General features: G+C 43.7%; 1 protein-coding gene across 5 annotated transcripts in view; it reads right to left on the reverse strand.

The window, feature by feature from the left end:
* Mical2 (microtubule associated monooxygenase, calponin and LIM domain containing 2) overlaps nucleotides 1-14,418 on the reverse strand; it is a 205,425-nt gene that overhangs the window by 130,553 nt on the left and 60,454 nt on the right. The gene's annotated exons all lie outside the window — the stretch shown is intronic.

Raw genomic sequence — 14,418 nt, forward strand, 5'->3', positions numbered from 1 at the left:
CCTCCATCCATCCATCCATCCATCCATCCATCCATCCATCCACCCATCTATTCCTCCATCCATCCATCTATCCATCCATCCATCTATCCATCTATTCCTCCATCCATCCATCCATCCATCCATCCATCCATCCATCCATCTATTCCTCCATCCATGCATCCATCCATCTGTCCATCTATTCCTCCATCCATCTATCTACCCATCTATTCATTTATCCATCCACTCAGTTATTTATTTTACTTTCTGGTGTATGTCAGCTCAATTGCAGAACCGGATCATTTCCTCTCAATTACTTCAGGGTAGTATCATTGGCAAGAGTTCAGAGGGTCAATATTTAGTCAAGTTTTAAACATTTTAATTTTACTTTATTTTTATGTGTTTCAGTGTTTTAGCTGTATATATGTTCATACACACATGTGTTCCTGGTAACTGTGGAGGCCAGAAGAGGGCATCATATCCCTAGAACTGGAGTTACAGATGGTTGTGAGTTGCCATGTGGGTACTGGGAATTGAACCTGGGTACTTTGGAAGAATATCCAGTGCTCTTAATGACAGAGCCATCTCTTCAGCACCCTTTTAAACTAAGTTCTAAACCACTTATTTCTTTTGATCAGATATTTTCAAGGTGTGTTTTACACAGACTGAAACCCACATATTTTATGTGTATGTGCACACCCACATAGCTATGACTAAACTTAATCTTGACCAGATCTATGACTCCTCCATGCATATAGAAGCTAGAGGTCAACTTCAGATATTGCTCCTCAGGAGGTATTTTCTGTATTTGACACAAGGTCTTTTGCTCTAGGACTTGGGACCCTCAGGTTAGGCTAATTTAGTTGGCCAGGGGACCTAGGAATCCTCCTCTCCCCACTTCTCCAGGTCAGGGATTACAAGTGTGCGCTACCATTCCTGTTTTTTTTTTTTGTTTGTTTAACTTAGGTTCTGAAATTTAACTGAGCCCTCTCTAAGCCCATACATGCATAAATGTCACTTGGTATGACAAATTACGACATCCTTTGCTTTACTTAATAATTTTCCCTATTAATGGTCTTTCTTCCATGTAGCTCTGTGAACCTTCAACCTTCTTGTTAATAGCTCAGTGTTCAGGGCCACTAGCAAGGGACTCCTAACCAAGGGCAGGGCCTTGGCTGGATGCCTTTTCCTCCCTTCAGAAGAGAAGCCATAGGTTCTTCCAAAAGCCAAAATGGGGTATCACAAGAATATCACACTTACTGAAGAGGAATGAGGGAAAGAAGTTTTCAGGATAGTATAAGACACAGCCAAAGTGTAAACTCCCAGAGCCAGTTAGAATCCACATGTGGGTGAAAAGTAGAGCTAAAATATATACAAGGTCCAGTATAGCACAAATAATAAAAACCTAGAGACATATATTGGGGTTCAACCTGAAGATCAGAGAAGCAAAGCAGCCAAGCTACTAGAGAGCTCTTACTTCTATGAAATCTTCAGACTGAAAAGAGGGTGAGTTCCTGTCTCATCCCCCGTATATTTTTTCTCTAGGCTGGGATTAAAGGCATGCACCACTGCCTGGCCTCTATGGCTAACTAGTGTGGCAGCTGGGATTAAAGGTGTGTGCTGCCACTGCCTGGCCTGTATGGCTGACCAGTGTGGTTGTTTTGTGTTCTGGTCTTCAGACAGGCTTTATTTATTCAAATATGAATGAAATATAACTGCATTTCTCCTTTTTGTCTAAAATAAAAAAGAAGGCTATAATTAATATAAGAAAAATTATATACAATAAGTACAATACCTATCTATAATATATACATTCAATAAATACTTAAACGATGTCTAGTCCATTTGCATTTGACAAATTCAGAGAAAATACCCCATATCTAGCCAATCTTAGTGCGCCCAAAGTCTTGTACATATTTACTTTCTATCATAATTTGCTTTCTGCATCTGGTAAACAATAAAAACTATAACTACCTAGTTTTCAACTCCCTCAGAGACCCAAGAAGGAAATATTAACTAAGTAATCGGGAAGTGTAAGCAAGCGACTTCAAAAACGCGTGAGAAATGACAGAAACAGCTGGCTGCCTGGACAGTCACCCAAAGTCCCTCAGCAACATTAGAGCAACCATCTTCAGCCTATAGGCCTAGAATATCTGGCATACTTTTATGTAACACAGGATATTCTGAAAGGTTGTCCTTCCTTGTCTTGACAATGTTTGGAAGTCACTTTCTTTTGTGTCCTGCTTATTCAATTAGAACAGCATACTGTCAGTAGTCAAGGCAAGGGCAATTTCTTGCCCAGTGGCTTACTTTTTCCACAAAGAAAGTAAACTCCATGTGGAGTTTCCTGGATGCCCATTATCCTCTCTGAAGTAGACTTGTACTACCAGGAGCAGACAGTTTCTGCTGGGTCTATTGATGAAGTCTCAATTTTCCTTTTAGAATTAACTCAAAGAGCTTTTCCACATAAATTTTTAATTTTTTACTTGGTTTATGTGGGCAAAAGATCCATTCCAAGATAATATCTTCCTTCTGAATTAAAATTCCTTTTGGGGAATGTTTGGAGGGTAATATGACCAAAATGCAATTAAGATCCAGAACCACATGATCCACATGTGCCTCCTGTAATTTCTCTTCAATCAAAGCCAATTCTTTCTCTGATTCAGTTGATAATTCCCTGGGACTATTTAAATCCTTGTTACCATATAAAGTTTTGCTTAAATTAATCAGGTCATCAGGACCTATCCTAATAGTGCACCAAAGATGTGAAATGTCTCCTAGCAATCTTTGGAAGACATTAAGAATCTGTAATCAATCTCTCCTAATTTGTACCTTTTGGAGTCTAATTTTTGTAGACCTATTTTATAACCTAAATAATTACTAGTCTCTCTTCTTTGTATTTTTTCAGGAGCAATTTGTAATCTCCAACAAGGCAAATTTTTCTTTACTTTTTCAGTCTACAGTATCTACATTTGAATCAGATAGTAAAATGTCATCCATGTAATAGTAAACTATAGATTCAGAAAACTGCTTATGTATCATTTCTAATGGATGATTTACAAAAAATTGGTACAAGGTGGGGCTATTTAACATTCCCTTTTAGAATTAACCATTGGGAGATTCTACCATTTATATCTCTTAGTAGGATGATAATTATTATAAGTAGGCACTGTGAAGGCAATTTTTCTTATAAAGGTATAGTGAATAAACTATCTTTTAAATCAATAACTGTAAGAGGCCATCCTTTATGCAGCAGAGAAGGCAAAGGAATCCCAGACTGTAGAGAGCCCATTGACTGAATCACCTTATTAAAAGCTCTTAGATCTGTTACCATTCTCCATTTTCCAGATTTCTTTTTAACAACAAATATAGGAGAATTCCTAGGCCTGGCTGATTCTTCAATATGCTGAGCATTTAGTTGCTCCTGTACCAGCTGTTCTAAATCCTGCAGTTTCTCTGTTGTTAAAGGTTGTTGCTTAACCCATACAGGTTTGTCTGTCAACCATTTTAAAGGTAGGGCTGTTTGAAATATCAGTAGCTGTTGTGCCCTGTTCTTGTACAATCTGAATGGTTGGTGACTGTTCTTTATAATATCTTGTAATTTTCCCCCCAGAAACATACATTAATTTGTGGTTTATTTCTAAGACTGTGGGAATGTTAATCTGAGTATTCCATTGCTGTAACAAATCATGTACCCACAAATTCATTGCTATGTTAGTCACATATGGTTTTAATATTCCCCTTTGTCCTTCTGGCCCTAGACATTTGACTCAGCTCATGCTCTGCTTTAGCTGAGATAAAGTTCCAGTCCCTAAAAAAAAATGAACATTTATGTCCCGAAGAGGTCAATCTGGATACTAATATTCTGATGACATTATTGTTACATACATACCTGTGCCTACCAGACCTTCAATGACAATGTCATTTATTCATATTTTTAATTTTGGTCATTGTTAATTTATAAAAGTTTACCAAAATACTTGCTTTCCGGTTTCTCCTGAATTTTTCCTCTCTTCTATAGCTGTTCTATTATTCAGCGCAGTATGGTCTCTTACAATAGGCTTTAGGTTCTTTAATTGCTCTGGGAAGGAGTTCCCTCTGTGATGACAGGAAACTACTCAAAAAGATTTGCCATAGGTGCCTGCAAGAGGACATGGAGCTATGACATTAAAGAATTACCTTGAATATTCCTCATTGACCTACATTAGTCCAATGCCTGCTTTTGCTACACCTTCTGCACAATCCAGAAGAGAGGGGCATTTTGAATGGATTATTCTTAGGAAAAACATTGTTTCTAGGAATGCCCTGTCTACAGTCCCTTTTAAGGTGACCTTGTTTGCCACAATTATAACATTTGACATTTTGATTTTTCCTCAAACCTCTGGAAATCACCTCTCCTATCCATGCATCATCAAGGTCACGAGATTCAATATCAATTGTCTTTCAGATCCATTCTTCCAAAAGTGCTGACCTTGCCTTTAATGGCCTAATTATTCTTTTGCATAGACAACAGGCATTTTCAAAAGCCAGAGATTCAATTATTATTTGTCTAAATTCTGAATTTGGTATCATTCTATTTACTGCTGAAGTCAGTCTTTGTAAGAAATCCATAAAAGCTTTTTTGGGGCCCTATATATTTACTATATAACTAGTAAATGACTCAGTTTTCTTTCCTATTTCTCCAATTCTGTACAAAGCATTCAAAGTTGCTGTACAGTATAAATCCAGGGTGTGGTCATCATATACGGCTTGTCTTTCTATAGTAGCACATCTCCTTCTCCAAGAATTTGATCTTGGGAGAGTTCCATACCTCTAGCTTTATTCCATTGTTCAATAATTGTAGCCTCTTCTCTGAACCAGGTACTCCATTGCAATTGTGGACCAGGCTCTAAAACACCTTTACCCAATTCTATACAGTTTTTAGGGATAATTCTATTACAAACTGACCATGAGTTTAATATTTGCTTTACAAACGGTGAATGCATGCCATATGAGACTATTGCTGCCTTGAGTATCCTTAAATCTAACATTGGCACAGGAGTCTACTTAGCTGTAACAGAGCCTCTGCCTTTTGGCAATTCCTATAAGGTAACCAGACATATTAAGGTTGGTTGTCTGAACACCTTAGACTGTTCCTCTCTATTCTTATAATGCAATGTTAAAATTGGTTCTCTATTACATTCCTATGTTAGGATTGAAATATTTCTGTGATCTGTTTTTACTAGGTTTTTCTAAGGCCTGTATCTTAGCACTCAGATTAACCAACGTTTTAGTGATAAAACAAAAAAAATGACAAAGTTGATAATGTTTACAGTTGACATTACATAAATCCCTTCTAAATTAGATATCCTCTCATTTAATCATTCCACTTTCAAACTGTCTGGCATATTATCATACAGAGACCCAAATTCCTTCTTTGTAATGGTTTCCCCCATTTTTTAATGTGGGAAAAAAAGTCTCTCTAACTAATTCCTCCCTTTAAGAATTTCTAATTGTCTTACCAAATCTATCAATGGTGTTGATGAAGATGTGACGTTTATTGGTACTGGATAGAACAGTAAAAGCCTGACTGGATTTCAAGGCAGCTACCTAGTTTGGCAGCAGCCTGAGAAGTTCAGGGGAAGAGGGGGAGAGGGGAAAAGAGGGAGAGAGGGAATGATGGAAAGATACTGCTACCTGATAAATGCACAGGGGATTGTTTGGAAAAAGCTCGTGTGCATGTGTGGTGGGGGATGGCTGCCTGACGGTAGAATTAGTCAGTCTAGGGTGGGTGAGTCCTTTGGAGTTCAGAGACCATGTGCTTCTGGAGTTTTGTGGCAGCTGGAGATGATTTCAGAGATGCTACAACAGGAAAATTCCAAACTCGCTCAGAGGCTTGGGGAAAAAAAGGAAAGAAAGCCTAGCTTTTTTAGCCACATGTGCAGCTCCGGCCTGTGACAGTGGCTAAAAAGACATGGGCAAATGGTTTCTTCATGAATCGGTACCCAAAATATTTGGTACCAATATTAGCACAAATCGTAAAGACCCAGAGACAGATATTGGGGTTCAACCTGAAGATCAGAGAAGCAAAGCAGCCAAGGCACTAAAGAGCTCTTACCTCTATGGCTAACCAGTGTGTCTGCTGGGATTAAAGATGTATGCCACCACTGCCTGGCCTGTATGGCTGACTCGTGTGGTTGTTTTGCGTTCTAGTTTTCAGGCAAGCTTTATTTACTTATTAAAATACAAATTAAATATCACCACAGTGCAGCATCCAGAATTATTGGTCCATTTTTCTCATGTTCTTTTTTCTTAGTAGCTTAGTAAGGTGTTCCCATATTATAATAATAGCTACATTTTAGCTACATGCCACAAACTTTCTGAGTACAGGTTCAGGGCAACACACAGCCCAATAATGACAAGATTTTGCAGCTGTAGCTACTGAGTGGTGGAACTGAAAGTGAACCCAGAATCCAGTACTGAGACAACACATCTAGCTATGGTAGATCACACATTTAACCATGGTACACAGATCACACATTTAACCATGGTGCATGGACCATGCACCTAACTATAGTACACAGATCACACATTTAACCATGTAGCATGGACCACACATCTAACTGTGGTACATGGATCACAATTTTAACCATGGTGCATTAACCATGCATTTTACGGTGCACAGATCACACATTTAACCATGGTGCATGGACTACACATCTAACTGTGGTACATGGATTACACATTTAACCATGGTGCATGGACCACGTATCTAACTGCACAGGTATGTATTTAACCTAGTCATCTTATTTCAAGGCCACATCACATAACTTAACCCCTGTTCCCATTCCCAGAGCCTGCAGTAGGTCTTGGTGCGTGCTCTCCTGCCCTGGTGAGGCAGGTGGCAGATAGATGTCCATACAGTCTCTATGATACTATGATATAGTAAGTACATTTGAGTGACTGTTTTCAAGCCCGTCTATGCCATCCTCCTGTGGACTTCTCAGGAGATGCATCCCTTGTGTCTCTGGCACTGGAAGGTGTTCAAAAGTCATTAGAGAAAAGGAGGGGACACTGCCCTCAGGTCGTATTGCATATGTCCCATTGGGTCTGCTTCTGGAGAACCATGATGAACATATCCAGCTTGTCTCTTTTCCTTTTTTCTTTGTTGGCCATGAAGGGGAACACTTTACCTCCTTCCTCCTCCCTGAGCAAACAACTTTCTCCTGTGAGTCACAGGAGACTAGCCTAAAGGAACTCAGGAAAACAAAACAAACTGAGACACACAAGAAGCAAGGCAGGATCCGGGAAGGTTTTGCAACAGTCGAAGACAGAAAGGGCTGGCACTAAGTCAGCCGGGAGCAGGCTCTGGCATCCTCGGGATTCTCAGTCTCGGCTCAGTCTCAGCTCCCCGCTTCACTGCGTTCCTGCAATGACTGTGCTTGTTGATGTTGATTTCACACTTAAGCGTCTCTACCAGACACATTTTTGAAATGGAATTATGAGATGATAAGGTTTACAAGCATCAAACGGTGCCAGAATGCTGATAGAGGGAGACTACTCAGTGGGCTTTAGAGGAGACAGCACCCCCGGGGCCAGCCTGGTTTGGTGGCTGGGAGAACAGTGAACAGCCACCAGTTACCCAGGAAAATAACAGCAACAGCAGATTGCTCCTTGGCCTGCCAAACGTGGCGGTTTCTCGAAGGAGCCAATAGCATAGGTCACTAATCCAGTGTTAAAGGCTGAACACCGCCTGAGCAGGGCCACCCTGTGCTTGCCCAGTGGGAAAAACTCCAGCCAGGGCTTCAAACAGCAGCTGTCAATCCACCCAATGACAAGTGTTTCCTCTCAACAGGTGCCATGGCTGGTCAGTGACCACTTGAGGTCACAAGAGGCCTCTAAGCTCCTGACATGCTTACTGCCTAACCAGCCTGAAGTATATTCACTCGGGCTTTGCAGGAGCCACTGTGGAGCCAAGATGAGCGGGGTCCACGGGTCCCACCAGAACCTAATCGCTGGCCAGCATGACTAAGTATGTCACGCATGCAGACCTCATTAACCACTGGAACTTAGGAAATCAAGGCACACAATGGCTAACACACATGCTCAAGGTCACAGCATACAGGAAGTGAAGGAGCTGCCATTTGAACATGGGCAGGTCAGCACTGAAGCACAAACTCATCTCAGATGAGACAGCTAGGCTGGGCAGTGGTGCCGCATGCCTTTATCATAGTCCTTGGGAGACAGAGGCAAGCAGATTTCTGAGTTCAAGGCCAGCCCGGTTGACAGAGTGAGTTCCACAGCAGCTGGGTCTACACAGAGAAACCCTGTCTCAACAAAACAGATGACACAGCTATGCAGCTAATGCTGGGCAACTCAGGGAGTTACCACCCGGTATTTCTGATGCCAGTATCCTGGCATTGTTCCTTGCTGTTACTTGTCTCAAAGATATAGGTCCCAATTTTCCTGTCTGTCACCTTTTATCTCCCTTGTGGGAATAGGGATCCTCACAGGTCCTCAACCTGTGACCGCCATGGCAACAGACAAGAATAATTCTATCGGGAGACACAGCTTTGTCCCAGTCTTGCACTACAGAGAGGCCACAGAGGTAATGGACGTGTAAGAGACAAGGCCAGGCACTCCTCTGTGACCAACTCGGAGGTCAGGAAAGGGCAAACTGCTATGCCCAGCAGCTGTCTCTGGATCCAGTGCAGAGGGGGAACCAAGGAGCACAGGACAGAGAAGCCACAACCACCCACCTAGCCAGGGGCCTAGCAAGGGGCTCAGAGAAGGCGGCAGGAGGCCTCCGCTGGAACACGCCTCTCTTCTTTATCACCACCTCTTCCCACGCTGTGGGTGATATGGTTGCCCGGCTCTAAGGGCTTCACGCTTGATTTCACTCATGCTCTAAAGAACTGAGTATTCCAGGGACAGCGGGCAGGGGAGAGAAGAGACGCAGGCAGGCCATGGGCCACTCAGTGGCTTTCAGCACATAACTCATGACATAGGCTGCCAGTCTGTGGATAATGGTGTCCCTACCAACCAGAGTTGCTAAGGGTGAGGAGGGAATTGCTCTATAGAACTGTTCATTAAGACATCTTGATGGCGCACGGTGCTCACTGTGTAAAGATATTTTTAAAAAAAGGAGGGCCCCTTTCCTCAGTTCTTTCCTCCTGCAAAGTAATTCTTCATGTGAAATGAGCATTTTTGATCTCTTAAGGGGCCTGGGAGAGGGTCCAGGTCATCTCCTTTGGGAACATGGACATGGGGGTCCCAGCAGGCTAGAAGCGGCCTTCATTATTTAGGGCAGACACTTCACTACACTCTCCATCAGGACAGTATATGGGTTTCACCTGGAGCCTGGACACATGGGCGGTCACTGTTACTCTTGTTGCAGTGAGTTGCCTGGTCCCAGGAACTTGCAAGTGTGTGCACCGTCTGAACTATAAGAGACCTCAGATCAGGTCCAGGGAATTTCTTTTTTTCTTCTGTGAAGGGCCAGTTAGCAAATTTTTATACTTTTTTCTTAACCCCAATTGCTGGCTTCCATTATTCAGTGAGCCCCTCCTATAACTCTTTGTCCTTATGGGGTTTAAGAAATATTTAAGTGAGCTCAGAGGCCATCTAATACCTGAAGTTGCAAGGACTTCCCTACCAGTCCTCCTCCATGGGTCATTCCTCATTCTTATCCCAAGCATCACAATCCTCCAAGACACCTTCCCATCCAACCTTTACCCATGACCCTATGGCTTACTCCTATTTTTCTTTGTCTCTTCTTTCTTCTCCCTCTCTCATCCCTCCCTGTTCTTCTTAGAGTGTATCACAATCCTAAATTTATTTTTCTTTTATTAACCAATTCTCTCCATGTCTCTTCCCAGAGAATATAGGGTTCACAAACATCAGGGTCTTGCCTCTCTATTCAATTCATGGGTTTGTCTGCAAAGACCAAGATTATTCTTGATCCATAGCACAGACCCATATATTTGCCTACTGAGTAAACAAGTCAGATCAAATCAGATCTCTGATGGATGTCAAGGCTAACCGAAGTACAAGGACCAGTATTTACAGATTCAGAAATATCCTCTTATTAGCTAAAGATACCCAGCTATGCTATAGATGAGGGAGAGGCTAACTCAGGAGGTGGGAACTCTCTCATGTCCTTGTTTCAGTGAGGTCACTGCAGGTAAGGGCAAACCACCTCAAGATATTTATCTGAGAAACAGTAGGACTAAGTTTCAACCCAGATCTGTCCCACTCTGGGGCAAAACTCCAACGAGCACTCTTGCGTAATTTTATCAATTTAGTCTAAATGCAGATTACTTATTGGACCCTGGAAGGACTTGAGGGGCAGAGATACGTCTCTGAACTTTGCAAAACAAACAAACAAGGTGGGAGACATTATGACCCAATAAATATAGGATTATTAAACAATTGGTTTCAAGGCATAACCTGGGATTAGCGAGTAGAAGGAATCAAAGATGCAATAAAGTGTGTGTGAGTGTGTGTGTGTGTGTCCTTTTATAAATGTAATTCCTAGGCTTAGCTAGGGAAAACAAACTGAGATGTCTCAAAGCCCGTGAGAGGCGTCAGCAAATCCTTTGGTTTTCTAAGGACAAAGCTACTGCCCACTCACTGCACCTGGACCTGTTGTCTGGGGGTGGGATGCATAAATCTGTACCCAATCCAAGAGAACATCTGTTTGGGAAAGTCCATCATTCTGATGCTTGAACAGCCTAATCCCAGAGTATCTGCATAGAGATACCTTTCCCAGCAAAGAAAGAGGAGACCTGCAGACGAGAGGCAGAGAGGTGCTGTGAACCCAGCCTCCTTAGAGGAATGTAATCTTGACTGCCACACAAGAAGTGAAGACATTTACTCAGTTCCCGATATTTCAAGTGGGTCAACTTACACCGTGAAGTGCTTTGTAATTAAAATCCTTTTAAACTGTAACTAGACCATAGTGTCTAGACATCAGAAGGCTCCAATCTTACACCGTCCTTACCGCCCACAATTATCATGTGACGATCTACGGTCGGTCACAAAACATGTTATATTTTCTCTCTGAGAACATCGTGAGGCGCGTGTATCTGGAAGGTATCTTGCAGCCTACTGGCAATGGTCTGGGATTCTCTCACCAACGCCATGCCCGAGCAGTCAGAGCAGCCACTCTGTGGAGAGGGCCTTGGTGTCTCCCTCAGCTGGGTTGAGGGTGCCCACATGGAGAATGCAGGACTTCTGGGTTCCGGGTCTGTTATCACATTGCTGTAAATATCTCGCACAGCCAAACTCAGAGTGGAGGTACTGGGTTGATAAAGTAGGTAAGGGCATAGTTTAAGCTCTCCTGGACTATGAACAGAAAATAAGACCATTCGAATGCACCACCCACAAACACACCGGCATCCACCCATTAGGCAGGAGGAGAAGTACATCCATCACTCTTTTGCCTATTCATCCTAAAAACACTAGGATCAGCTTTCTTCAAGGCATCCTGTTGGTTGCCAAGGAAACAGAAAGGCATATGTCATGCTTCCTGTCTGCATTTCTCCACAGTTCAGCAAACTGACATGGGTCTCTAATCAAGACAGAGCTTCCCTGCCTCACACACACCATGGGATGGGGAAGAGAGGTCTCCAGTGAGGGGGAAGGGATGGAGGAGCTGGAGGAGGCATGACCTAAAGAGGTTGAGTGTGCAGATGTGGGCCAAGGAGAAGGGGGAGGAAGTCAATCCACACAGATTCTCAGAGTGGGTGTGGTGGGACTGTGAGCTGAGACTGCAGATCTAGAGGAAGGACACGTCTGAGGAAGAGGGAGAGAAGAAGGAAACCGGGAATAGAATGTACTAGGGTTCTGTTTGGCAAGTGCCAAGGTCCCCATGGAGGCATGGCAGATAGCACCTGTGATTTCAACACTGGAGAAAACTGAGGCAGGAGGATCATGCGTGTGAGAAGGGCCTGATCTATATATTGAGATCTTGCCTCAAGCACACCTACAACATGGGATGCAGTTAGAGGTGGTCTCACTTGAAGAGTGGAGAAGGGTGGGAAAACTGCATAGAGCAGTCCTGGGAAGCTCACCCATGTGGACAATGGAAACCCCCACAGGGAATCAGCCCCCTGCCTCTTGTGGGAGAGGAGGAACTGTGCATGCAGATGATACAACAGTGCCAGGGAATACCCAGATCCCCTTACTAAAGGGCTGCAAAGCAGGGCTGATCCTGGCCCAGGGAAGTGCAGAAAGCCAGCCTTCCAAACCATGTGCTCCATGCCTGCATGAGCACCGCAGGCTGCTGAGTCCGCTCCCAGCTCACTTCGGATGAATCAGGTGGGACCCCTGCCATTCTCGGCACAGCTTTAGGGGAAGGATGGAGGCTGCCACTGCCTGGCCTCTAGTTTACACTCGTTTATTTTGCTTCTCTCTCAGGAAGGAAAGGTGAACTCTCGTCTAGTATAGAGGACTAGGGCACACCCTAGAAAGGGTGCCAGGATGTGATCACTGAAGCATGTAATTCGGAAAGAAAAGTCTTGGAGATGTTCCCCCCTCGATTATGCAATTGTTTCATGAATCCAAGTTTTACAAACAGAACAAAAAAAATACCTTTGATATTTAAAAACCAACAGCTTTATGGGAACAGAGTGAAGCGGGAACATGATGGTGAGAAGGTCTGGAGGTGTCACCGAGGAGTAAGGTGAGGCCCTGGGCTTTGCCCCCAGGGCTGAGGAGAACAGGAGCAGAGAAAGAGAGGAGAGCTGCCCCTCCCACTGGAAACAGGGGCTCTTGATTGAGCCACAGCGAAACAGGAAAGGGTAATCCATCAGCAGGCAGAGGAAGGGACCATCCGTTACTGCTCATCAGATGGTTCCCAGTAACAGCTGGTCTGCTGGTCCCCACAAAGACCCAGCCCCATCATCTTGAGAAGCAGGTTCAGGAGGGTAAGCTGGGCCCAGAGTCTCCTTGCTCTCACACCAGAGGGTTTCCTCTTACTCAGTTCCAAGAAGCTGCAACTCCACCCCTAACTTGGCTGCTCCTGAAGGAACAGTCCCCACTAACTGCACAGTTGACTTGCGGTCACTGTCACAGGTAGCTCAGCTCTGCTCACACACTTGTGCAGTGAGAGGCCATCTCCTTAGCACCGTCTCCCTGGTTTGCTGGCTTGTTTGTTGCGTGTGTATGTGTGTAGCATACACGCATGTATGTAGCATGCATGCATGCATATGTTTATTTGTTTATATATGAGTACATGTATGTGTGTGGGTGCATGTGCATGTCTGTGAGTATACGTAGGAGCCCAGAGTTGAAGTTCTTCAGTCCCTCTCTACTTTATATGCTGAGGCGGGTTCCTTCACGGCACCTGGAGCTTATCAATTTCAGCTATTCTACCACGCCAGCTTGCCTGGGGGTCCCTTGTTTCTGCCTCCTAAGTCCTGGGATCATGGCAGGCAGGCACGCCCAGCATTTACCTGGGTTCTGGGGATCTGAACTCCAGCCCTCATACTTGCTCAACAAATGCTTTATTCAGATCTATGTTCCCAGCCACCCCTGTATTACTTATTTCCCTTGCAGATGGGAAAACTGAGGCCAAGACTGAAAGTCTGTGTTCTTTCTACTATGGTACAGGTGGAATGATGAGTCTGTGTTTTTTGTTTTTTAAATATAATAACACTAAAGAGGAAAGTTAACAGATAATACTTGCTACACATATAAATCCAATGTATGTTGAAGGCCTCTGTAAGCTATAGTGCTTTTTATAAGTGAGTCAATACCGGTAATCAACAAAGTGACAGGTGTCATGGCCAGACTACCCTCCCATCCTGCTTCTTACAAAATGTTTTATTGCATTTATTTTGTGTATATGTATGAGAGACACATATCTGGCAACATGAGAGCATGTCATAGCATGCACAGTGAGGTCACAGGACAACTTGCAGGAGTCAGTTCTCCCCTTCCATCACGTGAGTCCCAGGCACCAAACTCAGATCACCAGGTCTGGCGGCAGGTATCTTCACCCACCAAACTGCCTTGCCGACTGCCTCGCCGGCCCACATCCTGTTTCTTACAAATGAGTGTTTTTAATTTACTTGTAATACACAGAACTGACTGTTTTCTAAAAAAGCAACAGACCTACTTTCAAAGGGTTGAAGACTCACTTAGAGAGTCTAGTCTGTTTTCAGCTAAGCCAATAGAAAACCAAAAAGGCTCCTGAGCCACATCTGGCCTCCTCTCCTGGCCCACGTAGGTTGCTTCAGATTGTTTTGTTTGCCTTTCGAAGCCCACTTCTTAAAAACACTGGGGAAACCCTTAGCCACTTTCGAGGTTTCCAGCAATGGTGCAGGTCCCAGTTAATCTCATAAACCAAAGCCATTACATTATGTATGGACAGTTTCCACCTCCCTGAGTGGGAACCCTCACGGCACCAGGGGCCAGGGAACCCAACAAGGACAGTTGGATCAACTAACTAGTTCCAGG

The sequence above is a fragment of the Alexandromys fortis genome, unplaced genomic scaffold, assembly GCF_014885135.2.
Source record: "Alexandromys fortis isolate MF-2015 unplaced genomic scaffold, M_Fortis_MF-2015_v1.1 scaffold_250, whole genome shotgun sequence".
NCBI lineage: Eukaryota > Metazoa > Chordata > Mammalia > Rodentia > Cricetidae > Alexandromys > Alexandromys fortis.